The 27,904-nt window shown below is 39.0% G+C and overlaps 1 pseudogene; it reads left to right on the top strand.

Annotated features, from left to right (window-relative positions):
* Positions 1-2,881: 2,881 nt before the first annotated feature.
* The window catches only part of LOC114209216 (elongation factor 1-alpha 1 pseudogene), a 40,628-nt pseudogene continuing 15,605 nt past the window's right edge, over positions 2,882-27,904 (top strand).

The following is a 27,904-nucleotide window of genomic DNA, read 5'->3' as shown; positions in this document are numbered from 1 at the left end:
CTCTACCAGGCCAGGAAAGAGCCTAATCATAACAGAGACAATAAATCAATGGTAAAACTCCCAGTGCTATATCAAAAGGAAGTAAGGCCCTGAATTATTTAGCTGAGATACTGAGCCCAAGACCCCCACCAGTTTATGCAGGCCCTGGCTTTTAGAACATGCCCATAGCCCCTTCTCCCTGTCCCTACAGTTACCTCTGCTCCCTACGGAGTGGTACAAGCTTCAGTAACATAACATAGGATACATATACAGGCATGTTTCCTAAGTAAGCCTGTGCAACTGAATGCCCTCCTTTACGTGTGATGACAAAGCTTGCCTTTCTGAATATTCATCCTAACTCTAAATAAAAAGAACGCACTCATCCTTGCTCAGGGAGTCCTGGACTTGGAAGTTATGTTCTGTGATCTCCTTATTTGCTGCAAATAAAGTTTCCTTTGTGACAACTCCACTGGGTAGTACTCTACCTGTAACTCACCGAAGAGCAGACTCACATTAGTTTCATTACAAAATCACCAGTTGGGAGTTAGGTATGAATTTTCTCCCAAAGGGCTTTTAGATTTCCTACAGTTACAGAAGTTTGCCCTATCCACAAGCAGAATCATCACGGCATATTAACTCACAATGGAAATCTACCAACAGAAAAAAATTCTAACTCAAAATCACTGTTTAATTGTAGTAATTTACAAAAATGCTAGAAAACTACTTGAAGTAAAAAAAAATATTTACAGTAATTATGGTATTTGTAAGGTAGCAAATTCTGTCACCCCAAGATATGCCTCTTGGCATACTGATTATTTTAAGCTGGTTATTTTTAAGAAACTGCAAACACAGGAGAAGCTCTGAAAATGAAGTAGAAGTTACCCTTTTATAAGAAATATTTACATTTATAAGAGAAATTTCCATTTGTAAGGGTGTTGGGGAGGAAAATTTTTCCTCTACCCTTCAAAAAGGGTAGAGATTTGGTCCAAGACTCAAATTGACATGAGACATTAACAGGAGAAAATCAAACAAAAGTTCAGTAACGTGTATACCTTCTGTATACCTGAGAGAGACCCAGGAAAAGTGAGTAACTCCCTGAATGGCCAAAGACATCACCTTAATATCTTCAGCCAAAGCTAAAAGCAGATACTGGGGCTGGGGAGTCAGTTATGGGAGGTTACCAGGAAAAGCACAGTAAACAAGGGTAAGGTTGTTATGCAGATTTAAGTAGTTGTCTTTTCCATTGATAAGATGTTCTAGAGATTTAGAATCATCCCTCCTCTTCCTTTACAGCAAAGCAGATAGCCTTACAAATGGAGATTTCCCTAATATATGTAAATGTATCTTTACAAAAGGATAACTTTTACTTGGATTTCAGAGTTTCTCTCGTGTTTGAGATTTCTTAAAAATAAGCAGCTTAAATTAACCAATATGCCAAAGAGGCATTTCTGGGGGTGGCAAAATATGCCCCCTCCCTACATATTCTATGAATGTGTAATTTAATAATTAACATGCCATCCTAAAGTAACATGTTTTCTGGGAATTTCTCAAACGGTCCCTTTTTTTTTTTAAGAAGATTATTATTACTTCTAGAATGTTTACTAAAAGAACTTTAAAGTTAGGGCACCTGGGTGGCTCAGTTGGTTAAGCGACTGCCTTCGGCTCAGGTCATGATCCTGGAGTCCCGGGATCGAGTCCCGCATCGGGCTCCCCGCTCAGCGGGGAGTCTGCTTCTCCCTCTGACTCTCCCCCATCTCATGCTCTCTCTCTCTCTCTCATTCTCTCTCTCAAATAAATAAATAAATAAAATCTTTTTTAAAAAAAGAACTTTAAAGTTAAAAAAAAATTAAAGAAGGAATGACCCCTCTCCTCAAAAATGTGAAAAATTTCATGAATGGATATAGTGATAGTTAAGTTACTAATAAGTACTGATGCGTGAAACAAAGGAGGAAGAGAAATTATGAAATTTCCTCACTACTTACGCCGCACTCACAAGTACTGAAACAGGGAGTGACATTCCTCTAGGAACTCAGCTGCTTTGATGTTAATACTTGGCTAAAGGCCAAAGGTAATCTCAGGCCTGACCCCCAGGATGCTGTAAGTCTACTTTAACATATAAAAATTCCTTGGAAACTTCCTTTATCTCAACCCCCTCCCTGCTCAAGATATATGTTGGCAATCATCCTCCAAGCATATGACCCACCAATATACATCTGAAGGGTCTCATGACTGAGGGTTTACTAAACAATAAAAATGACATTTTCCTAACAATAGCTAGTTCCCTCAGGATCCTGGAAACCTTGTTTCCAAAATACCTGAGAGGCTTATGCTATCCCTAAGCCCCTCCCAACTTGAAAGTATATAATGGAATTGAACCGCTGGCTCTCAGGCTCAGCAGGAAGCTGCAGGAGAAGGAGAAAGTGATCGGCGTCCTGCAGGCCAAGCTGGATGCCCGTCCCTCACGCCCTCCAGCAGCCATGCCTCGTCGGACTCCCAGGGCTCTCCCAGCAGCTCCTCCTTCCTGTCTGATGAGCTGGAAGCCTGCTCTGACATGGATGTAGCCAGCGAGTAGACACACTATGAAGAGAAGAAGGCTCTGCCTGGTCACTGAGATTCCATCCATCATTCGAGTCATTCCGCTGTCCTGTCTCCTAAGCCATCAGCAATCAGTGCACCTCGGGGGGTTAAGGCCGAACCCAGCAGCAACCCCATCAGCTTGCCAGCTCCCCAGAACCCCCCCCACCCCCCCGCCCAGGAGGCCAGCCAGGCCCATCCAGGCCTTCATTTTCCCTCCATACCCGCGCTGGTTAGCCTTCCCCAGGCGCCACTGCCCTCAGCTCCACCCAGCTTCCTGCCTTTTAGCCCCACTGGCCCTCCCCTCCTTGGCTGCTGTGAGACACCCATGGTCTCCTTGGCAGAGGCTCAGCAGGAGCTGCAGATGCTGCAGAAACAGTTGGGAGAAAGTGAGCACTTCCTGCTGCACGTGTGTGCTTGGGCATGGCAGCCCCACCCTGTGGCTCTGCGTGGCTTCCGCTTGGTGGCAGAGTTTTAAAAACGACATGGGGTGTGCACACCGCCAGGGGATGATTGACGGATGGCCCTGCTTGCTTTTTTTGGAAATATATTTACTCTTGTCTTTAAAAAAAAAGATGGGGCGCCTGGTGGCTCAGTCGGTTAAGCGACAGCCTTCGGCTCAGGTCATGATCCTGCAGTCCCGGGATCTAGTCCCGCATCGGGCTCCCTGCTCAGCCAGGAGCCTGCTTCTCCCTCTAACCCTCCCCCCTCTCGTGTACTCTCTCTCTCATTCTCGCTCTCTCAAATAAATCTTAAAAAAAAAAAATTCTACCTATAAAAAAAAGAAAAAAAATGACCCCAGTGCAGCTCCTTCTGCCGGCAGGTGCTGTCCCAGGGCTTTAATAAAACCACCTTTTTGTACTAAAGAAGTCTCAAGAATTCTTTCTTGGCTGTTGGCTTTGAACCCTAACATCTTTCCTACATCAAGTACCACCCAAGGATTACAAGATTGAGAGCAACATTGCTAGGTTATCACTAAAACTTCCTCATGTTAGCTACTTTCTTGAAATAATTCAGCTGTTATTTTCAATAGATTAAACTCATTCAACAGATTCGATGTATTTAAATGTCTCTTTCACTGAAGTGGTACATGTGGTTTGGGGGCAGATTGCAATATATTTTAAAGAACCTTAGATTGGAAATTTTTAGCTATACTCAAATTAGCTGCTGTTTGGTTGTGGGTAAATCACTTACCTCCGTTAAGCCCCAGTGTTGTTATCTCTAATATAATGAGTTTGTGTGATATAAAATAATAAATGTAATAAACTTATTATGTGTCCCTATATCCCCAGTATTATATCCTTAATGTTGTTTAATTCTTACAACTGTGTGAAATGTGTGAAGTTTGCATTAATCAGGATATGCTAGGTTGTGCTTAGTATCAATAAGGAAGGAAGGAAAGAAGAAAATGATGTGGGGAACAAAGGCAGAAGGAAATGTAGATAAAATTAAATGTCCTTATAACCTACCACCTCTTGACAAATCCTTGAGGCAGGCAGAGTATAACATTCCTCCAGGAAGCTACCAACTGTCTTAATGTTAATGCTTTGCCAGAGGGAAAAATGACCTTAGCTGGACAGTAGCTAGGCCTCCAGGATGCTGTGAGTCTTCTTTAGCATATGAAAGTCCTTTTGGAAACTTCCCTTTGTCCTTACCTCCCCCAGCTGCAAAGTCTATAACCAGCCACCCCTCACAACCCCGGCACAGCGGCTCCTTCTGCCCACGGGTCTTATCCCTGTGCTTTAATAAAACCACCTTTTTGCACCAAAGATGTCTCAAGAATTCTTTCTTGGCTGTAGGCTCCAAACCTCACTACTCCAAACCGCCTTGGAAGGAAGGGAGGAAAGGGAGGGAGGGAGGGAAAGGAAGGGGAGTGGAGGGGAGGGAGCAAGGAGAAAGAAGAGAAGGAAAGGATGGGAGAGAGGACCGAAATCTTAGAACCAAACCAAACCAGAGTTTGTCCGCCCAATGTGCGCAGAGCTTTGGCAGTGAAGAAATATAGACTGTTGGTGTGGTGCCACCCGGGAGAACAGGGAAATAATGCTCAAAATCCCAAACTTCCCTGGGTCTTATAAGTGAGGGTTTTTAAAGGCAAAAATTAGGGTATCTGGGTGTAGTTGATGTAATTTTGGAATATAGGTGAGGTTTGGTGGAGTGAGGTCCAGAGCTGACAGCTCTCAAGAAAGAATTCTTGAGATGTCTTTGGTGCAAAGAGGTGTTTTATGAAGCCTGGGGACAGACCCCGTTGGCAGAAAGAACTGCACTGGGGTCATGAGAAGCAATTGATTATATACTAAGGGGTTGGGGGAGGTAAGGAAAAAGGGAGGTTTTTCAAAAGAACTTTGATATGCTCTGGATACTTATGGCCTTGCCATTATCAAGTTAAGGTTGTTTTTCCCTCTAGTAAATCATTAACATGAAGACAGTTGGGAGCTTCCTGGAAGAATGTCACACAAATCCCGCCCAGGAGTTGGGGGAGAGAGGGGAGGTTAGAGAGTGTCAGCTTATGCTTTGTCTTCAGCTAGCCTTCTGCTGCTTCATCAGAATGGCATTCAATGATTGGTGGAGAATGAAATCATGTTCTTGACATCTTATCTTCTGTTCTTTGACTCCAGTGTGTCTGGTTGAAAAGGGATCTGTTCCATTCAAAGATTGTAACTCTGAAAAACATCTCTATTCAGTCAGTGAGTTAATAAAACAGTATAATGGAGCAATACATCCTGTGATGCCTATCAACAGTAATTTATTACATTTAAGTGACTGTGTAAGTGTTCTCTATTATCGACTACAGTTATCTTGTACAACATGTGCCTAAAATTCTACCACAGTGATCAATAGTGGCCTACATGCAGTTAACATATTCTACCTACATTCCATTTTCCCCCATTATTGTTCCCAGGAGTCTTCAATTTCAGCACCTTAATAAAATAATACTTAATTCATGCTCACATAAACTCACATTCAGGTTAGGCCACTCTCTTTCATGCCTGCAGCAACCCCAGGTGGGACATGTGGTCTCTAAGTCACTGTGGTAAGGGAAATGTGTGAGCTGGAGGTTTGTGTAAGATGTTTGCCTGAGCCAGACTGAGAGTGTACGGCCAGTCCCATGTCCCCTGAAATCCACCTGCAAGGGAGGGGGGAAATGGAGTCATCCTAATTCCTAAAGCTGTAAAAGGTGAACATGTTTCACTGTCTCTGCCACAGTTCTTATCCCCATTCTATAGGTAAGAAAACTGGGGCTTAGATATACAAGTAGTGTGCCTAGGACCACACAGCTCATAAGTGAGGACAGAATTCACAGGATCATCAGAATCCAGTGTTTACCTTACTGATGGTAAACGATCCAAACCTCTAAGTTGTGCACTAAAACTGAGTAGGCAACTAATGTCAGCCTTCTGTGACCATCGCAAGTGACCTCAAGGAAGAATAAAAAACAGGAGGAACCACAAAACTAGTTAAAAAAAGATAAGTCAGTGTAGGGGCCGAGGGCAGGCCATCCCAAGATTGGCCACTCTGACATGAAGATTATTTTGAGCTGAAGGTTCTGTCAAGAACCTGCAGGCTTAAGAAAAATGTTTGCCTGTCCTTTAACTACATAGAAGAATCTAAATTGGAGGTGTTCCCTAAAATAATAGGTATTACCAGAAATAAATTTTATCTGAGTGACCCATCTGTATGGCAGGGCACATACCTAAATACCAAACATCTGCTCTTCTTACTGCCCTCTGAACTGCATACCGTTCCTCTAAACTCTCAGACCCCTGCCCCCTTCAGGATGACATATACTCCTCATTTTGCCTGTCTGGAATTTCCATGTCTGTGTGGATTCTCCATCTGTACACTATTAATCAGTTTTCTCCTGTTAATCTGTCTCATGTCAATTTGATTCTTAGTCCAGCTAGAAGGACCCTTAAAGGGGCAGGAATTCTGCCCCCTGACACAAGCAATATTATAAACAATTAGATAAGATAGAAACATAACGTATTAAGATGACCTAAGGGTCTTTCTCATGTCTGTGTGGAAATCAGTAAATCTTAATTTTAACAACAGTAATAGATTCAACCTTGGACTCAGTATTTGGAGAACTGCTTGCTAGCATGTATACCCCTTTCCCTTTTTGTATATATAATCCCTTATAGCTAAGAAGCTTCGGAAAAGTTCTTCAGAGCAGCCTGATAGTTTCCTGAATTATCGTCCTTAGTAAGACAATAAATAAAGCATTTACTAACCTCCTTTGAGGTTGATTTTCTTTCAGCTGACAATGTCTCTTGTATCTTCAGCATATTCACCACCTCGACTGCACCAGAAAACACAGTACTTGCTGATGTAGGAAAGAATATTAGGGTTCAAAGCCAATGGCTAAGAAAGAATTCTTGAGACATCTTTGGTGCGAAAAGGTGGTTTTATTAAAGCCCGGGGACAGGCCCTGTGGGCAGAAGGAGCTGCACTGGGGTCATGAGGAGGGGCCCATCATATCCTTTCAAGTTGGGAGGGGGTTAGGGATAGCAGAAGTCTCTAAGGAATTTGGAAGCAAGGTTTCCAGGACCTTGAGGGGGGCTAGCTCTTGTTGGGAAAAAGTCACTTATTACCGTCTAATAAAACCTGAGTCATGAGACCCTTCAGATGTATATCGGTGGTTCATATGCTTGGAGAATGATTGCCAACATGTGTCTTGGGGGTAGAGATAAAGGAAGTTTCCCAAGGAATTTTTATATGTTAAAGGAGATTTACAGCATCCTGGGGGGTGGGATTACAGGGTGTAGATTACCTGTTGCCCTTAGCAAAGTCTTAATATGGAGACCGCTGTGTCACCCTGCCTGTTTCAAGGACTTGTCAGTGGGCTGTAAGTAGTAAGGAAATGTAATCATTTTTCTTCTGCCTTTGTTTCCCACATCACTTGCTAGTACAGATTCTTTTGATAGGTTTCCTTTTTTTTTTCAGTTTTTCACTACAATCTGCTTCCACGTAGCCACATTCACTAGTACATAACAGAAACTTATAGCACAGAGTTTTCTGACCAATCTTTTTATCAAAATCTAGTGTAATGTTGAAGAGTGCTTCCAGGCCTCCAGGGAAGCTTCTGCCACCCCAAAGTAATTAGAGGTGACTTAAAATAACCTTAATCTTTCCATAGTAAGATATTTAATTTTTGGTGATGGGGGGAAGGAAGCACTTTTTCTGTTTCTTTGTTTAAGTAGGTTCCATGCCCAGTGGGGGGCTCAATGCAGGGTTGGGATCAGGGATCCGATGCTTAACTGACTGGGGCACCCAGGCACCAGGGAGTTGGGGGTAGGCACTTTTATTTATTTATTTATTTACTTATTTATTTATAAAGATTTTATTTATTTGACAGAGAGAAACACAGCCAGAGAGGGAACACAAGCAGGCGGAGTGGGAGAGAGAGAAGCAGGTTCCCCACTGAGCAAGGAGCCCCATGCGGGACTCAATCCCAGGACCCCCGGGATCATGACCTGAGCCAAAGGCAGATGCTTAATGACTGAGCCACCCAGGCTTCCCAAGGGAAGGCATTTCTAAATGATTGAAAACATCACTGAAGTTCCTAACATCCTTATAAGTTTTAACCAAATATCAATTAATGTCTCTTCTTACTGCTTAACTTGCTAAATAACTAGTTAAAGCACAATGAGCTAGGAAGAGGGTGAAATTCATACATCCACAGGATTACTGCAGAGCCCTAGTGATACAATGAATACTTCTCTAGGAGGGAGGACATCTACTGTGAGCAATTATTGCTCATTCAGACTGGCAATACCTGACTTGATGAAATACAATCTACTTCTCCTATAGAAATAAATATCATTTGTTACTTGATTAGATACAAATTCTTTCTCCTGTAAAGAGCATACCCTTAATGGAGAGAATGTTGCAGCCTCCCCAGCAAAAGAAAGGCTCAGAGGTACAAGGCCAAGACCCAGAAATGTGGAAGTGATAAAGGGGCTGTGACCAGGGAGTGACTCACATTAGCAGTGCCTAATGAACCCTATAAGTTGACATGACTATTCAAGATACAAGAAGGTTGTAATTCATGGCATCATTTATATTCACTTTTCTTTTTTTCTTCTTTTTTTTTAAGAGATTTTGTTTATTTATTTGACAGAGAGAGAGAGAGCACAAGTAGACAGAGTGGTAGACAGAGGGAAAGGGAGAAGCAGACTCCCTGCTGAGCAGGGAACCCAATGTGGGGTTTGATCCCAGGACCCCGGGGATCATGACCTTGAGCCAAAGGCAGAAACTTAACCGACTGAGCCACCCAGGCAACCCTATATTCACTTTTCTGATCAGGTCCTCTGCTGTACAGATTTTCAGAGAATTCCTACCCATTCTAATAGAGAGTAAAATACTGATCAAATGATCTTTTGTTTCAGCATGTTCTATCTGCAAAAAGACTGTCAATCCTCATTGCTTCTTTTACCCCCGGGTTTGAATCTATAGATCTGAGCTCTGAAACCTCAGAGACTATAAATACTATCCACCTTCCGTTTTCTACTCAACTATTCTAAATTTGCCTAAATATAAAGGCTAACCCAATGGGAAAATATGATTATCTTCTTGCTGTTTACCATTTTGGTTGGCATAGGCAGGAAAAACTGAATGACAAATTTAATTTTCACTGGCTCTTCTGTATGTTAAAATAATGATACTGCAGAGCATTATGTATAAAGTACAAAGCAGTGTCACTTTGAATCAAAAGTATCTATATTTCTCTTCTTTATAACCAACATAAATACTAGACAGGTTTTAATTTTATCTCCAAAAATATTTATCAAAAGCTTAGGAAACATCATCTCTGTGTATTTTACATAAAATAAAAATATTTCCAAGCTGATTATACTTAAGCTACAGTCTAGAAAGATTTCTAAACCACGACTGAATATTAAAAATGCACTCCATCCCCACTGCCCAAAGTAGAGGAGAGAGAGGACAATCCTTTTCACATTTTGGAAATCATAGGATCACTTCACCATATTGGAAATAAAGCCTGAAATATTGGTGAATTTATTTTTTTAGCAAATACTTTGTTTTTATATTAAAAAATAAAGTTAGAAAGGGGTATCTATGCATATACCATTGCCCTCTTTGACCATGTAACTGCTTGGAGAATTGTTGCAAGTTCTTCCAGAGATCTTAAATAAAGTACCAATAGCTACTTTGTTGACTCACCTGGCCAAAGGCATGAATGAGGTTCTTTTCTTTCCTGAGACCTTTATGTACAAATGGGTATCACAGCATTTCACACATCTAGTGGGAATCAGAGGTTGGGATAGGAACCTCACTGTCTCATGATTTTCAACTGTGCTTCCTCCGGCAGAAGTAAACCTCATTGTTGGAAACAGACAACCAGCATCATCAGGGCCTTTCAAGCCTAAGGTTTTAAATGAAGTTAATAATAAGGAATGTGAAAAATATAGTGATGTCCATCTAAGGCAGTGTTTCTTAATGGGGGCTGCGCTTTGGAAACACCCAGAGAACTTAAAAATAAATAAAACACATCTGGGCCTCATCTCCCAGAGTTTCTAGTATGCAGCCAGGTTTGAGAATCATTGTTTTAAGATTATGAATATAGACACTAGATTAAAAAAAAAATGGAAGAAGCAGACCTTGAGATTTGTAGAAAAATCTATTTAAAAAAAATGCTCCTCCCTATACTCTTGGTTCACATATTGTATAATAAACTAATAGCTCATCCCTCATGGCCTAGGAAGCCCCCGTAGAACCCAGCAAGTAGAGGAAGAAAAGTTACATTAAATAACATTAAACAGCAACTGTTAAGGAATGAAGAACTTTCTTGACTTCATTGCTCTTCATCTTCCAACGGAACTAGTCTGCTCTAATAGGAGCTGGGTTTAAACTGAATACAAAGTGAGGCAGGGTGGGAACAGAGAGGCAGATGAACTCTTTGTGCTCTCAACAACAACAGAAATCACCGGTTTTTACTCTTTATCTTTCCCTCTCCATATAGATACGGATATCCTTTTCTCTTTACGTTCCATCACACTCCCCACTGTTCTTGTATTGTCTATGAAGAATCCCATACTTGATTCATTAGGAAGCTAATTGAAAGAGAGCCAGGCATTTTACTCTGTTCTAAGAGTTCACAGGCAATTCAAAAACTAGACACATGTGCAAATGTCCAGGAACACAAAAGCGGAAGTGATCTGTTTGGGGCTCACCACTGCCTGCATCTGCAGCATGGTCAGCCTGCCTGGCCAGACAGAAGAGAACTGTGTAGCAAGAGGCACTGCAGTGAGTCCATAAATGACCATGTTTTACTAATGTTTACATCTGCCTGTACATAGTAAATGCCCAGTAAGTACCCAATCAATCAATAGATAACAAATGCTAAATTTCAAGGGGAGATTGTCTTCAATAGTTTCTTCTTACTCTATAACCATTAATAATAAAGGGAATGCAGAAGAGATTGTCAATTTCAGTGGCATTTAGTGCTCCTGACAACCACCTGTGAGTTGAGGGATTTTTCTTACCATTTCTTTCTTTCTTTTTTTTTTTTAAGATTTTATTTCCTTATTTGTCAGAGAGAGAAAGAGCACAAGCAGGGGGAGTGGCAGGCAGAGTGAGAGGGAGAAGCAGGCTTCCCGCTGAGCAGGGAGCCCGATGTGGGGCTTGATCCAGGACCCTGAGATCATGACCTGAGACAAAGGCAGATGCTTAACCAACTGAGCCACCCAGGCGTCCCTTTCTTACCATTTTTAAAGAAGAAATATGCTATGACTGGTGTGTGTGTGTGTGTGTGTAAAAGGTAAGACCTGTCCTAGATGCTCTTGAAACTACAAAGATGAAAAAGAAAGGAGCCCATAGCGACAGGAACTATAATAGACCTGTTAAGTTAGTGGTATCATTTAATTTATTATTACTTAGTATATTTATTATTTCATTTGATTTTATCCTTCACAATAACCTTATAAGTTTGGGTAGTACTTTTTCTTAGATTTGTAGCCAGATCTTATTCTATAAGCCCATCCTTTTTTCTAAACTAGAATCTTCTCCCCCCAAAATTTATGTATAAAAAGAAAATATTAAGAGTATTTTATGTTCAAATGATTTTGTAAACTCCCAGCTAAACAAAACTAAAGATGCTTCCTTATTACAGAACAATTTAGAGCTTTTAAATGCAATATTCGGGGCACCTGGGTGGCTCAGTCAGTTAAGCGTCTGCCTCCAGCTCAGGTCGTGATCCCAGGGTCCTGGGATGGAGCCCCGCATGGGGTTCCCTGCTCAGTGGGAAGCCTGCTTCTCCCTCTCCCACTCCCTCTGCTTGTGTTCCCTCTCTTGCTGTCTCTCTCTCTCTGTCAAATAAATAAATAAAATCTTTTTAAAAATTTCAATATTCATTGGAAGTCTCTAAGAGAGTGATATGCACACAATGTTGAATCTGGCATCCAATTCAGATGAAAGAATGACCGCTAGAGGTCATATTTCTCCCAGGCATGCCTGGACTGGCCAAGGACCTTGTAGGAATGCAACCTCACTAGCTTACATATAATCACCAAATATACTTCATGAAACTGCTAACATAAGGAATAAAGATATTTTTCAGATTCCAAGTCTTTCTCAAGAGAGAAAAGACCTGGGGCGCCTGGGCGGCTCAGTAGGTTAAGCGGCTGCCTTTGGCTCAGGTCATGATCCCAGGGTCCTGGGATCCAGCCCCAAGTCAGGCTCCCCACTCAACGGGGAGTCTCTTTCTCCCTTTCCATCTGCCCCGCCCCCAACTCATGCTCCCTCTCTCTCGCTCTGCTCTCTCTCTCAAATAAATAAATAAAATCTTTAAAAAAATGAGAGAGAAAGAGAGAGAGAAAAGACCTACAGAGGCAGATGAAGTGGTATCAGAGCACCTGCCAGGATGACCTCATGGTCCTCCCATCAGTGGTGTCTACCGTTTCAGGAGACACCTACCCCAAATTTTGTCCTTAAATATCCTCACTTGCCAGCCATCTGGGAGTTCAGGACTTTGGCGTATTAGCTCCTTGTTCCCCTGGGTGGCACCACACCAATAAACTGCCTATTTTTCTTCACTGTAAGTGCTTGGTGTCAGTTTTTATTGGCTTGCTGCACACTGGGTGGACAAACCCTTATTGGGTTCTGTTGCAATGTTAATTCAACTGCTTTGACCATGGAATCCTTTAGGATGACTTCTCCTGAGGACACTGTCTAGGGAAAACCTTTTGTAAAATCCTTCCCCAAAAAGAGTTGAATAAAGGCACAAATATCCAGTTTAAAGGCACAATGTGGTCTACGTTCTCAAAGAAGTAGAGATAGAAGCCAAGGAGGTTCAGAGGAGAAAAGAAAATAGCTCCAGCTGCTAGAATAGGCTGCCTGGGAAATGTGCATTTGGACTCTATTATCAGTGACATCAATTTCCTCCCAGGACCCCATACTCCAAAACCAGTGATCAGCAATCTTTGCTACGATTTGGAATCCCTGGGAAGCTTTACCAAACGCTAATGTATGGTTCCTATTCCAGACAGTCTGATCTATCTGGTTTGGGATATGACCTAGGCTTTAGAATTTTTAAATTTCCTCACATGATATAATGAACAAAGTTGAGCCCACAGCTGTTAACCTTGGCAAAATCTGTGACTTGACTTATCCGGACTGAAGTATTGATGCTTTCTCTGCAACAATTCTCATGCCACTCCTAGCTGTTTCCATAGCCAAAAGCCATGAGACAGGTTCTGGGTTTTAATCTCATTTATATCTACACTAATACTGCAGATGCTTTCCAGATTTGCTTCCTTCTTTCAGATTTTCTTTCTTGTGGTATATCTAACATTTAAAAAGTAAGGCTACAGAATCATTTCAGACAAGATCAGGCATGTTCAGGGTAGTATGACCATAGACTATAGAATAATTTCAACATCAGGAAAATAGAGTCACTAAGAGCTCAGGCTCAGTGTCAGACTACCAGACTTCAAATATATTTCCTTACCTATAAACTTAGGTAAGATATCTAACTTTTTAAGCCTCAGTTCCCTCATTTGTAATACCAGGTTAATAATAATACTAACACTTTTTAGGTTGTCCTGGAGATTTTAACAAATTAACTCTGGAAACATGCAGTACAGTGTCTGGCACGTATTTAGGGGTTCAGCACAAGTTGCCCCAAGACGTGTCACTTTGGCATGCAAATTATTTCAAGTTGAAAACAATCAAGGCCCAAAAGACTCAGGAAGAAATTTTGACCTTCCCCCTAATTGTCTAAAAAAATTTAGATAGAGGACATGTTCCTGAAAAAGACCTATCATCATAGATAACTACATTATGATATAAACTAGAGGTGGTAGTCAAGGAGGAACTTAGCAAAGTCTGTTTATTAAAATTCCTCTCTATGTCCCATTGTTTCTGGAGGGCCCAGCAAACATCTGTTTACCAAGTCTTTGCTCTTCCCGTTCTTCCTGTGAATTGCCTTCATTCCCTCTGAAGCCCCCAACACTTACTCCCTTTCTCCTTAGTTCAGGATGACATATATACCTTGTTTTGCCTGTCTTTGGAATCTCTCATGTTTATGTGGATTGCCTGTACATAGTAATTCAATTTGATTTTCTACTGTTAATCTGTCTCAGTCCAGTTTAATTCTTAGACCAGCCAGAAGAACTTTAGAGGATAGAGAAAAAATTTCCCTCCCCAACAGCATTCATTAAATGTTAGCTCTCATCATCAACATTTTATCACTTTTTCAAGTACCTCACTAAAACTGTCTAGAAGTTAAAGAAAGCTTGTTAGGAGCCTGTTAGGAGCTGGAATCTCGGGCTTTATTCCAGACCTGCATTTTCAAGGTGACTTGTACGTTCATTCAGGTTGGAGAGGCAATGCTTTGGTTCAGTGGTTCTCAGCTTTGCTACAGATTAGAATCACCCGCAGCACTTTTTAAAAGTCCAACCCAGACCAATTAAATCAGCATTTCTGGGGCTGAAACCCAGGCATCTGTATTTTTAGTGTCATGGGTGATTCCAGCATGCAGCTAAAGTTGAGAAACTCTGGTTTAGCTCTAGAGATTACCAATGGCACCCAGAGTCCTATTTCTCTCCCTTTCCTCTCTCTCACTCTCTTCTCCCCACTTCCTCTCTCCCTTTCTCTTTCTGTTTCCTCTCTGTCTTGTCTTGTACTTCAGCCAGGTTCTATTTTCCTTTCCAAATTTATATGTTTATTCTTTCCTCAACCTATGTTCAGATTCTGAACTCTAACTTGATGGTTGATAGCCCCCTTAACTGACAGAGGATAAGTGGTATTCCAAACTCATTAACCCTTTGCCACTTCCTCGATGAGTCCCCACACCTGTGATTCCTTTAATTCAGGCTCATCAACACCACCTGCTGATTTGATATTCTTTACACTCTAAATTGTTAAAGAGAAGTGTCTATATCTATTTTTACTTCAAGTAGGTGAACATTTCTAGTCACAAAAGCAAACAAACCTTTATTTGGAAAAAAAAAATGTCCAGAACATATTACCAAGAGAACAAGAGGACAGATTGTAACATCTATTTTTTTTGTACCTTTCAGACTTCTTTTTTTTTTAAAGATTTTATTTATTTATTTGACAGAGAGCTAGAGAGCACAAGTAGACAGAGAGGTAGGCAGAGGGAGAGGGAGAAGCAGGCTCCCCGCTGAGCAGGGAGCCCAATGGAGGGCTCAATCCCAGGACCCTGGGATCATGACCTGAGCCGAAGGCAGAGGCTTAACCGACTGAGCCACCCAGGCGCCCCAATATACCTTTGAGACTTCTTTTACTTTCATGATCCCATGTGATTCTCACAACACGCTTTTTATTTTTTATTTTTATTTTTTTATAGATTTTATTTATTTATTTGACAGAGACACAGTGAGAGTGAGAACACAAGCCGGGGGAATGGGAGAGGGAGAAGCAGTTTTCCCACTGAGCAGGGAGCCCGATGCGGGGCTTGATCCCAGGACCCTGGGATCACGACTTGAGCCGAAGGCAGACGCTTAATGAATGAGCCACCCAGGCACCCCCACAACACGCTTTTTAAAATATTCTCAACCCATCTTGTACTCAGAGTGATATTCAGAGGATTTAAGTGACTTGTCCATGTCTGCAGAGCTAATGAGAGGCCAAGCCAGGTCTTAAACACTTTCCTTCTCATATATTTAAGACTTTATCTCTTACACCATGCTCCAAGTCAGAAGTTCCAAAATGTGATTGCTCATACTCTGTGTCGGGTAGTGCCAGCTAAGGAAAATAAAGTGGACCACTGTGAACCTGTGCTTCTCTCTATCTTTGTCTAGTTATGTCAGGATGCCTAGCAAAACCTGCTTCTGTGCCTTACACACTCTGTATTAAACAAGAAATAGAGATCTGGGACTTTGACTTTATTTTTCTTCAGCTTATTCATTCAAAAATTTACTAGTCCCTGGTCAAGCTTCTGTATAATACCACTACATTATTTGCCTGGACAATGGGTTTGCAGTAATGTCTTCAATCTGAAATTTATCTGTTTCCCACAGGTTCACTCAGCCTGCACTTCTCACTGAATATGGTTCTGGAATAGAAGGGAAGGGGGATGGGAGGAGAGCTCCACGTAACAGAAAAACAAAGCAAACAAATACTAATAGGAAACTGCATCACTTATCTCTCAAGAGCATTGAATTAAATGATAAAGCACCAGTGAAAAAGCAACAAAGCATTCTGCTCAAAAATAAACTCATTGCATTTTCAGTTTCATTCATTGTACTTTTTAGCTCCAGAATTTGTTTCATTCTTTTTATTGTATAACTGAAATTTGCTAAGAGGTAGATCTTAATGTTCTTACGCCTCCCAAAAAAGGGAGGGGTAATTATGTGAGGCGATAGATATGTTAATTACCTTGATTGTGGTGATCATTCATTTCACAATGTATATGTATATCAAAATAAGTTGTACCTATTAAATGTATACAATTTTTATTTGTCAAAAAAATTAAATGCAGAACAGTATGTCTATAATTTATTTCAATAAAACTAAAAGTTTATGGTCATATACCCATAGGTACATACTGTTTGCATAAAATAGCAGTTGTCCTGGAGAATAGAAATGAGGAGTTATTTATTTTTATTTTTCTTCCTTAAATAAAAATTGAATATCAAGAAGAGGAAGAATAGACCAGAAGTTTATTCATCAGTTTGTCATGCTTTAAATAAAAAAATATTCTTAATATTTTTAAAAAATGCTCATAACTTTGTGATGAATGCCCTTTTGGAACACAACCCCAATTTTTTAATACAAATGAATAAAATACCTATCAACATAGTTACTTGTAGCATTTTATTGCCACCAAATAAGGGTTTTAATGAAATGAAAGGCCCAGAGACTTTAGTTAGAAATGATCTCAGTCACTCCTTTATATCAATAATATCTTGTCCGTTTCCCTATTATAGCACAGTTGCTCTAGAATGACATGGGTGAGTCTGTCCCAACCACTAGACTAAGAGATATCAGGACAGCATGTGATATCGTTTAGCATTTTTTTGTATCATAACAAAGCCTTGTTCAGTATTGAATACTGTATACACATGTATTAAATGTTGGCTACTTTTAACTGAGTTGGAAAACATTTAAATAATTGTCAAGATGTTATCTCTTTTCCCAGTGCCTACAATGGTGCTTTGCACTAAGTGGGCATTTAATTGTTTTTAATGAATGAATAAGCTGACTAAGTGAATGAATAAATGATTTATTACTTTAAAAAATGCATATTCAGGACACCTGGGTGGCTCAGTCAGTTAAGCATCTGACTCTTGATTCCTGCTCCATGATCTCTGGGTTGTGAGATCAAGCCCTGCATCAGGCTCTGTGTTCAGCAAGGGGTCTGTTCAAGATTTTCTCTCTCTCTCTCTACCTCTGCCCCTCCCTCCCTACTCTCTGTCTCTCTTTCTCGAAAATAAATTTAAAAATCATAAAAAAAATGAGTATGATTTCCAAAAAGGTTAATTTATTTAGCAAGCTCTAGAAATTTAAAGTAATTAAGACTTGGTAAGTGAAAGAGTAACCATTCTATAAATAAGTGAATAAGTTTTAGGCTTGTTATTTCTGTTATTTTCTAGGAGTTTGCTTGTTACACTCAACTACTCAAATTTGACATCTATTGGGCAAAGGACTTTCAGATTTTCAAAGTCCCCCTATGACAATGACTAGGAATGAATGCTTTTTGTCTGTTAGTGCCAAAATTTTCCAAATCCTTATAATCATTCATGAGCAACTTCCTGCAGGAGAAGGAAGTATCATGGAGCACTTTACAAATGCTAGGCATTTGAGTATGCACCCAGCAGAGCCAGAATCAGAGTTGGACCTATAAAAAATCCGTAAGGTATTTTGCTGAAATAATATCTTTAAATGCCATTTAGTTTTTGCATAAGCAGCTAACATACTTGAATTTACTTGAATCTTAGACAGTTTTCAGGAATTATGGGAGATAGAAGCACAAATTAAATGATACTATGAAGAAGTGAACATACAAATCCAGATTGTGAGACATTGTACAGTAAATTAACTTAGTTCTTTAACAAGTTAAGATCATAAAAAGTAAAAAGGCAGAAGAGACTGCTCTAGATTAAGATGTCTTAATGAAAGGGCGCCTGGGTGGCTCAGTTGGTTAAGCGACTGCCTTCGGCTCAGGTCATGATCCTGGAGTCCCGGGATCGAGTCCCGCATCGGGCTCCCTGCTCAGCGGGGAGTCTGCTTCTCCCTCTGACCCCCTTCCCCCTCGTGCTTTCTGTCTCTCATTCTCTCTCTCTCTGAAATAAATAAATAAAATCTTTAAAAAAAAAAGATGTCTTAATGAAAATGGTAACTAAATATTACTTAAGTCATTACAGTAGAAAGAAATATATAAACCTTTTAAGAGAGTGGGGTTTTTTGTTTTTTTGTTTCTTGTGGGTTTTTTTTTTTTGATAATTGAAGACAATTGAAGATGGACTGGATATTGCATGGTATCAAACTTATTGACTTCTGTTTTTTGGTTCTGCATAGGAGCTTGGAAGTCTCTTCCAAGGAGCTTGGAAGTTGCCACTCCACCCTAAAAACAAGTGAAACAAGTAAAAAGTTAAACAGACTGAAAGATCAACAACTTTTCTAGGATCCATAAAAGAGATGAGGACACAGGTCAAGTCACTACCCCCAAAATTGAAGAGCCAAATTGGATAGGCAAATATAGAGAATACAAGTTTACCAAAGCAGAGACTCAGTGAAAATCACCCTGGGAACCAATGCTGGGGTAGGGAAACTTGAACTGTAATTGACCAATTGCTGGAAGCTCAGTGTGGAAAATTCAGAGTTAAAAACTCCAAAGAGACCCAGTCATAAGGGAACATTCACAATTTTATAAGACTTACCTCCAGGAGCTCAATCAGGTTTCCCAGTAAATAGAAATAATTCCCTCATGCTTCTGTCAAGACAGGGCAGGGCAGGGCAGGGGGATGGGGGTGGGGGTGAGGAATCATTTTGAAATATGCTAGAATACTCTGTCCTTAAGAAGGCCTGCTTGGGGTGCCTGGGTGGCTCAGTCAGTTGAGGGTCCATCTGATTCTTGATTTCAGCTTGGGTCACGGTCTCAGGGTGGTGAGATCAAACTCAGTGTCGAGCTCCATGCTCAGTGGAGCATGTGCTGGAGATTCTCTCTCTCCCCCTCTCTCTCCCGCTGGCACTACCCTTGCCCTGCTTGCTCTCTCTCTAAAAGAAATACATAAATCTTAAAAAAAAATAAAAAAGGAAAGAAAGAAAGAAAAGAAGGCTTGCTCTCAGGAGAAACTAATTAACCAGAGCCTAACCTTCTGGGATATTTTCAGAGTTTAACTGACCCAGGGGAAAAGAAATACCCAATTCCAGCCCACTCTAACCATTTTCTTCTACCAAAGGTGTGTGTGTGTGTGTGTGTGTGTGTGTGTGTATGACAGAAACAAGAGGGAGGAATTAGGATTTTAGGATTATTTGATTACAAGGTATTCATGCTACCTGTGAAGTGAATACTGTTATTTGAAAGTGGATTTGGATTAGTTGTGAAAGCATATTGCAAACTCCAGGGCAACCACTAAAAAAAGTAAAAGAAAAATATAAAATTGATTAAGAAAGGAGAGAAAATGGAATCATATCAAATGCTCAGTGTAAAGACAAGAGGCATGAAAAGAATTGATGACAAAATAAGAACAAAGAACAAGAGCAACAAATAAAAAACAGTAACAAATATGACTGATATTAATCTAACTATATCAATAATTACTTTGAATGTCAGTTTTCTAAATGTACCAATTAAAAGACAGAGATTGTCAGAGTGGATCAAGAAACATGACCCAACCACATGTTGTCTATAAGAAATCCACTTTAAATATAGTACACATAGATTAAAAGTAAATGGATGAAGAAAAATATACCATACTAACAGTAACCAAAGGAAAGCAAGAACAGCTATATTAATTTCAAACAGAGCAGATCTCAAAGCAAGGAGAGTTATCAAGGATAAAAATAGGTATTATATAATATTGAAAGAGTCAATTCTCCAAGAAAACATAACAACCTTTAATGTGCATACAACCAACAACAGATCACCAAACCACATGAAACAAAAGCTGATGGAACTTCAAGGAGACGTAGATGAATCCACTATCATAGCTGGAGACTTCAACATCCCTTCTGTCAGAAATGGATAGATCCAGTAGGCAGAAAATTATTCAGAACTTGGTCGAACTCAATAACACCATCAATCAACTGGGTGTAAGCAGAATATACATTCTTCTCAAGCTTCCATGGAACATTCACCAAGATAGACCACATTCTGAACTATAAAACATACCTTAAACATTTTTAAAACTATAACTTATACAATGCCTCCTCTCAGACTACAGTGGAGTTAAACTAGAAATCAGCAACAGAAAGACAACTGGAAAAAGATAAAACATATGAAAGCTAAACAACACACTTCTAAATAACACATAGATTAAAAAAGAAATCTCAAAAAAATTAAAAATATTTTAAACTAAATGAAAATGAAAACACAAATTATCAAAACTTGTGGGATAAAGTAAAAACAGTACTTAGAAATTAATGCATATATTAGAAAAGAAGAAAGATCTAAAACCCCACCTTAGGAAGCTAGAAAACCAAGAGCAAATAAAACACAAAGTAAGCAAAAGAAAAAAAAAGCAGAAATCAATGACACTGAAAACAAGAAATCAATAGAGAGAACCAGCAACACCAAAAGCTGGTTCTTCGAAAAGATCAGTAAAATTGATAAGCCTCTAGCCAGGCTAAGAAAAAAAAGAAAGAGGACATGAGTTACTGATATAAATTAAAGAAGGGACATTATTACACATCTTGTGGAAATTAGAAAGAATAATAAAAGAATACTAAAACAACACTATGCTCACAAACCTGATAAATTAGGTGAAATGAACCATTTTCTTATAAGACACAATCTACCAAAATTCACACAAGAAGGCATAGATAAGGGTTAGGGGAATGGGCAAAATGGGTAAAGGGGAGATGGAGATAGAGGCTTCCAGTTATAGAATGAATAAGTCATGGAAATAAAAGGCCCAGCATAAGGAATACAGTCAATGATATTGTAATAGCAATGTAAAATGACAGATGGTAGTTACACTTGTGAACATACCATAGTGTATAAACTTGTCAAATCACTAAGCTACACATACAATGTCAACTATATTTAAAAGAAAAAAAAAGAAGTAGATAAAATATTTTGAGTAATATAGGAAAAGGGGTACTTTCTCACTTAATAAAAAATAACTACAAAACCCTACAGCTGATACTTTACTTAATGATGGGAAACTTGAAGCTTTCCCACTAAGATCTGGTACAGGCAAAAATGTCACCTCTCACACTCCTTTTCAACATGTACTAAAAGTCCTTGCTAATACAATAAAGCAAGAAATGGAAATAAAAGATATACAGTTTGGGAAGAATGATTTAAAACTTTGCAGATAACATGATTGTCTATGTAGAAAATCCAAAAGACTTGATCAACCCCTCCCCCAGTTGGAATTAATAAGTGATTTTAAGCAAGGTTGTAGGATACAAGTTTAATGTACAAAAGTCAATTGCTTTCCTATAAACCAGCAGTGAATAAGTGAATTTTGAAATTGAAAATACAATGTACTTACATTAGCATCTCAAAAAGTGAAATACTAGGTATAAATCTAACACTATATGTATAAGATCTATATGAGGAAAACTACAAAACTCTGATTAATGAAGTTAAAGAACTAAATAGAGATATTCCATGTTCATGGATAGTAGGACTCAACATTGTCAAGATGTGTCCATTCTTCCTAATTTGATCTATAAATTCAATGCAATCCCAAACAAAATCTTAGCAAGTTACTTTGTCAATATTGACAAACTGATTCTAAAGTTTGTATGAAGAGGCAAAAGACCCAGAATAACCAACATGATATTAAAGTAGAAGAACAAAGTTGGAGAACTGATGCTACCCAACTTCAAGACTTCTGGATCAAGCCAGTTTACAGTATTGGCAAAAGAATAGACAAATATGTTGGTGGAACAGAATAAAGAGCCCAGAAACAAGCATAAATATAATCAATGGATATTTGTCAAAGGAGCAAAAGGAATATAATAGAGCAAAAATTGTTTTTCAACAAATGGCGTTGGAACAATTGGACATCTATCACAAAAAATGAATTTAGACACAGACTTTACAACCTTCACAAAAATTTGGGGCACCTGGGTGACTCAGTCGTTAAGCGTCTGCCTTCGGCTCAGGTCATGATCCCAGGGTCCTGGGATCGAGCTCTGCATCGGGCTCCCTGCTCCACGGGAGGCCTGCCTCTCCCTCTCCCACTCCCCCTGCTTGTGTCCCCTCTCTCGCTGTGCCTCTCTCTGTCAAATAAATAAATAAAATCTTAAAAAAAACCTTCACAAAAATTAGTTTAAAATGGATCATAGACCTAAATGTAAAACACCAAGCTATAAAACTCCCAGAAGATAACAGATTATCCTCCATATCAATAATTAGATTAGTGTATATTCTATTTATGAGACCATACCATCCACCCGTTGGGTATTTTGCTCTTTCACTTGTTTTGGGCTTTGCCTAAGATTACATAGAGTGCTGCATCATGCTTCTTAATATCTGTACACAATTCCATCTCACAACCATTTTAATGAATGTTGTTTTATTTGTCCATATGCATGATAAGAGAAAATGACTTCGAGGTTAAAAAAAATCTATAGAAACATTTTTTTCCCCACTCGCCAATGATGCATGCCTGACCCCTAGCAGGAAAGAGGCCTTTCAGCCATAAGCCCATCACTAATGGGAAAGTTGGCACGGGTTCATCATTTCCTAGTCTTTCTTTACTCATACACAACACCAAATGCCACACATACATGGGTATGCCTGGGTATCTGACAAAATATTTGTTTTCTTTTCAAAATGAATGAAATAACATCACCCAGTGACAAGAAGGGAAAATATTTTAAGAACAGAAAATGTATCTCCCCATCCCAAAGGAAAACATATTTCTTCCAAGGTGAAAAGTTGGACATAACTTTATATTAAAGATCAATTTAAAAGCAAGAATTTGTATTATCCAGGAAGTTGTTCAAAATATCTTTCAGGGGACGCTTGTGTGGCTCTCTTGGTTAAACATCTGCCTTTGGCTCAGGTCATGATCCTAGGGTCCCGGGATCAGGCGGCGTAAGCTCCCTGCTCAGTGAGGAGCCTGCTTCTCCCTCTCCCTCTGCCACTCCCCCTGCTTGTGCTCTCTCACTCTCAAATAAATAAATGAATTCTTTTAAAAAAAATCTTTCAGAATGAAATGTAGATTTTTTCAGATGTTTGAAGTCAAAATAAGAAAGATAAGGCTATTATACTAGTTAATTCTCTCTTTCCTTCTATGTTCTTCTAAGGTAAAAATAATCATTGTTAAAATATTTTAAATATTAAAGGATTAAAATTAAAAGTTGTAATTGTTAAGGTTTTATTTTCAAGAAAGAAGGACAAACATTAAACTCCAGAGGCAATTTGTACTTTATAGTTTGAATTATATTCACATTCAATCAGGAAAATGATTAAATGACACCTAGGAGTTCAACCAGAAATAATAAGTTATGGAAAAGTTTGTTTCTTACTATCTCCTAGTACACTGTTATACAGAATGATGAAATTTTATTTTTTTCTAGTAAGGGCCGTAGATTTTGCTCCCTGTGATCCCATACCCACCCACATAAAAATCAGAAAAAAATTCTATATATCTTATATTTTTCTACTATTTACTCAACAACTTAACAAGAGTTATGTGAAGTATAAAAGTATACACATTTAATATTTGTCTATCTCTCTGTAAACATTTTCTTTTTCTAATAATGCCCACCACCACTAAAGAATAAAGTGTGGTTCTTGATCTCTATGATTATGTTATAGCCACAACTATATCCATCATAGAGTTTCCCATTAACATTGCCTTCTTTGATAACTGTAAGCACTTATAAACTTGCTCCTGGAAGCCTTTACCACTCTAGGGCACACATCCTTAGGATGTTAGTTTTGTCTTCATTTATTCCCTCAAATCTGATTTCATTATTCAAAACCTAAAACAGAATAATAAAATGGTTTGGATAGAAGGGACCTTGAGATGCCCAAACGTAACTCCATCAACATTGTACTACTAATAACTATCATTTGTTGAGCAACAATTAAGTACCAGGCACTGTGCTGAGAACTTTTCGTATATCACATCATTTAATCATCCAAGCAACTCTATGCAATAGATACTATAATTATCTCCAACTGATGGTAAGATTAGAGTGGTTCATAAATGTTAACTATTTTATTCAAGCTCACTGTAGGAACTAATTAATTTTGTCTGCTCAGGATTCATTTGTCTTTCTTCTTATACTCCAGTTTTCCTTTAAGGAACCTGTCATATCTTCCTGCCCTCAATCAATAGTTGAGTTGAAGATGACCCTGTCCTAGTTCTAGGAAAGGAAATCTGCTCAAGACCACAAAAACCAGAACGCTGGTCCAAGGGTAGGTTTATGACCTAAATTGGAGTAATCCAATTAAATCCCAGGGTAAATGATGGTACTTTGGGAAAAGAGGTACCCTTATTCCGGGGAGGTTGCTGAATTGATAAGGTGTAAACCTAGAGCCCACAATGCAGAAAAAAGTCAAAAGGGATGAGAGAGCCTCCTAATGACATAAGTCAGGCCTGAAGTCTGAGCTACTCCTGGATAGGAGTTATATAAATTCCCTTTTGTAAAGTCTGCTTGAGTTGGTTTTCTTTCTTTTGCACTGGAATGAGTGATGAACGATCTAATCAGTAAGCTGCTACAGGACAGAGCCAGGAATTAAACCCAGGTGTCCTGTTCTAATCCATTTATATCTCAGTATTGGGATTGATTTAATCCATTATTACCTGTAAAGAACTGGAACAATTTAGAACAAGATTTAGTCACAGAAGGTGACTCAGAATCAGACCCTAAGTCAAAGGTTTTTATGCAACTTATTTAGTGAGGACATGCTACCAGGGAAACTAGAAAGGAAGGGGGAAGCCAGAGCCAAGAAGGAAAAGAAACCAAGCCAAGAGTAAAATTTCTGGCAGCCTCAGCCTGATGTCTGAGGGAGCTTTGAAATGTAAATTACATTGCAGAGTTTGTTGGGCCTTGGACAGGGAACTGGGCTTCTTGATTGGATTCTAGTTAGCCACTGGCAAATGGGCCACCCTGGGTAAAGGGAACATCATTCCCAGGTATTTGCCCTCCTTGCACATACTGGAGACAAAGCTTCAGTAACCCAAGAGCAGTCCTCTGAAGGACTACTACAGAAAGTAGGTCTGAATTAGAAGAACCTTTCCTGGATATCTGGCGTGACCAGCTTTTCTGGAGTAGAATCCTGGATAAGCCAAAACTATAGAAAGGCTCAGTAAGTGATGTGAAATTGGAGTTCAACTTATTTCCTTGACTCCTTACAATGTTTCCCAATTTGTGGACAGAATTTCTCCAAGTCTGCAATTTCCTTTCATTTCTTTTGGTGCCAGAGAACATTTCCCTAGCCATAAAATGTTGACCCCACCAAATATCCTTAACTTCACTTAGCATGAATTTTCTCACATTTACAGTGGGGAAAAGAATAGAGCATATAGATAAGTCATTTTAAAAATTAAATGACAAAATGCATTATCATAGTACCTAATACTGAGCTATTTGTAAGTTATAGCCAATATGAGTTGAATTGTGTCCCTGCAAAATTCATATGTTGGAGCTCTAACCCTCAGTACCTCTGAATGTGACTGTATTTAGAGACAGGGCCTTTAAAGAGGTGATTAAGTTAAAATGAGGCTATTGTACTTTCCAACCTGCTGGTGTACTTATAAGATGAAATTTGGACACAAAAAGAGATACCGGGGATGCAGTAGGGAAGACCATTTGCAGACACAGAAAGAAGGCAGCCATCTGCAAACCAGGGACAGAGGCCCAAGGAGAAACCAAACCTGATGACACTAGCCTCCAGTATTGATCTTGAACTTCCAGCCTCCAGTAATGTAAGAAAATAAATTCCTGTTGTTCAAGCCACCCAGTCCATGGTATTTTTTTATGATATCCTAGCAAACTCATCTCACATGTATCAAAACTGCCCCTTCCTTAGTTTTTCATTCCAGTATCTCATCATTCCTGGGTATGTATGAGTAGATGGCTATATGTTAGGAAAAGAAGGTGTCTTCTTGAGTGTCTTGACTCTACCAGGTTGATTGACAAACAAACCCTAGAAGAAAATGGAATAATTTTCCCAGAAGGAAATATTGAATAGACTCATATTCCATATTCTCTGATACTGTAATCCCAGCAGGCAGGAAATTATTCTCCATGATATAGCTCAGAGACCACAGTAATGTCAGCATGAGGACCAGATGGAATAAAGCCAGACTTTAAGTGCACTTATTTTCAGAGCATTAGTAAAGGATGGGTTGGAGTGAGGGTTACTTCTTTCTTTGGTCTCTCAGGTCTAATTTTGACTTACCAGCTCTATAAATGTTACTTAGGAACACTAGGTACTTAATAGAAGCTAAACAACCTCTCCATGTCATGTCCACGATTCTGAAAAATGAATCTAGGAAATCAAAGTCATAAATCTTTGTATAACTGCCTTCTAAAGGAAATGATTTTTTAAATGATTTTTATTGGAATAATAGATCCAACGCATAAATCCAGAGATGCAATGAAGCTTCTCAAGATGGAAACAGAAAAAAATGAGTTAATATATTAGAACAGAGAAAACAGAACTATGTGGTCCTCTTTTTGAAATCCTGGGTAATGATCCTGAAGCAAAAAAATGGCTTGCTGTGTTCACAGAGCATCTTTATGTGCATTATCCCACCTGAAACCCAGAATAATGCAAGAGATTAAACAGGGAAGTTAACATAAGGCCAAAGAATTCACCAGGTATTTTGCCTGACATCAAAACAGTAAGTGAATAAAAATAAATCCAATTTTACAGCATTTCCTATATGTAGGCATCTGATACAACATTCATAATGATAAAGGTGAATTGCATTCAGGTTGATTAATGTCCTGTCAATCAAGAAAACTTGATTTATTGTACCTTTCTGTTAAAAATATTGTTGCTATTCAATAAAAATTTAAATTGTATTCTTCATAATTTATGGACAGTAATTAAATATAAGAAGCCAAATGGCAGGGATAGAAACAGGTTTTCTAACTATTGGTCACTCTGTAATATTCCAAGATGAAGAGCTGGAGCCAGCACTTGAGATCCATAAGCGATCTAGTTTCGTAGTCTCCTGGGGGACTTGGAAAGATAAATTCTCACAGCCATTCTTTCTTGTCATTTGTCCAGCCAGAAAAATCCAGCTCTGTACATATAGATGAGGATCTGTATGAGCTGGGGCCTGATGAGGAGACCAACACCATAATGTGTGTCTGCATGGCCAGGCTGCAGTCCCCAGTTATTCAATCCAACACCAATCTGGGTGTTGCCATGAATGTATTTTGCAGCTGTGATTGAAATCCATAATTAGTTGACTTAAATAAGGGAGGTTAAATCCAGGTGGTCCTGATTCAGTTTACTGGCATGTCTTAGAAGCGGAGCTGAGGTTTGCCTGATGAAGAAGAAATCCTGTCTGTGTATATATGTTTATGTGTATATATACATATAATTCCTTGTTTATTAGGAATAATTCCTTATTTAAATTCCTTATTATATATATAAATGTTTTTATATATACACTGTTTTATTTTATATAAATAAAATTATTTGTTTTTTATATATTATTTGTACATATTTTATATATATAAAGTTATTTATCTAATCTCCTGCTAGTTCTACTTT

The sequence above is a fragment of the Eumetopias jubatus genome, unplaced genomic scaffold, assembly GCF_037043125.1.
Source record: "Eumetopias jubatus isolate StellerSeaLion01/CBP00866 unplaced genomic scaffold, mEumJub1_p1.0 scaffold_6, whole genome shotgun sequence".
Classification (NCBI taxonomy): Eukaryota; Metazoa; Chordata; class Mammalia; order Carnivora; family Otariidae; genus Eumetopias; species Eumetopias jubatus.
This window is presented reverse-complemented; position numbering and strand designations above follow the sequence as displayed.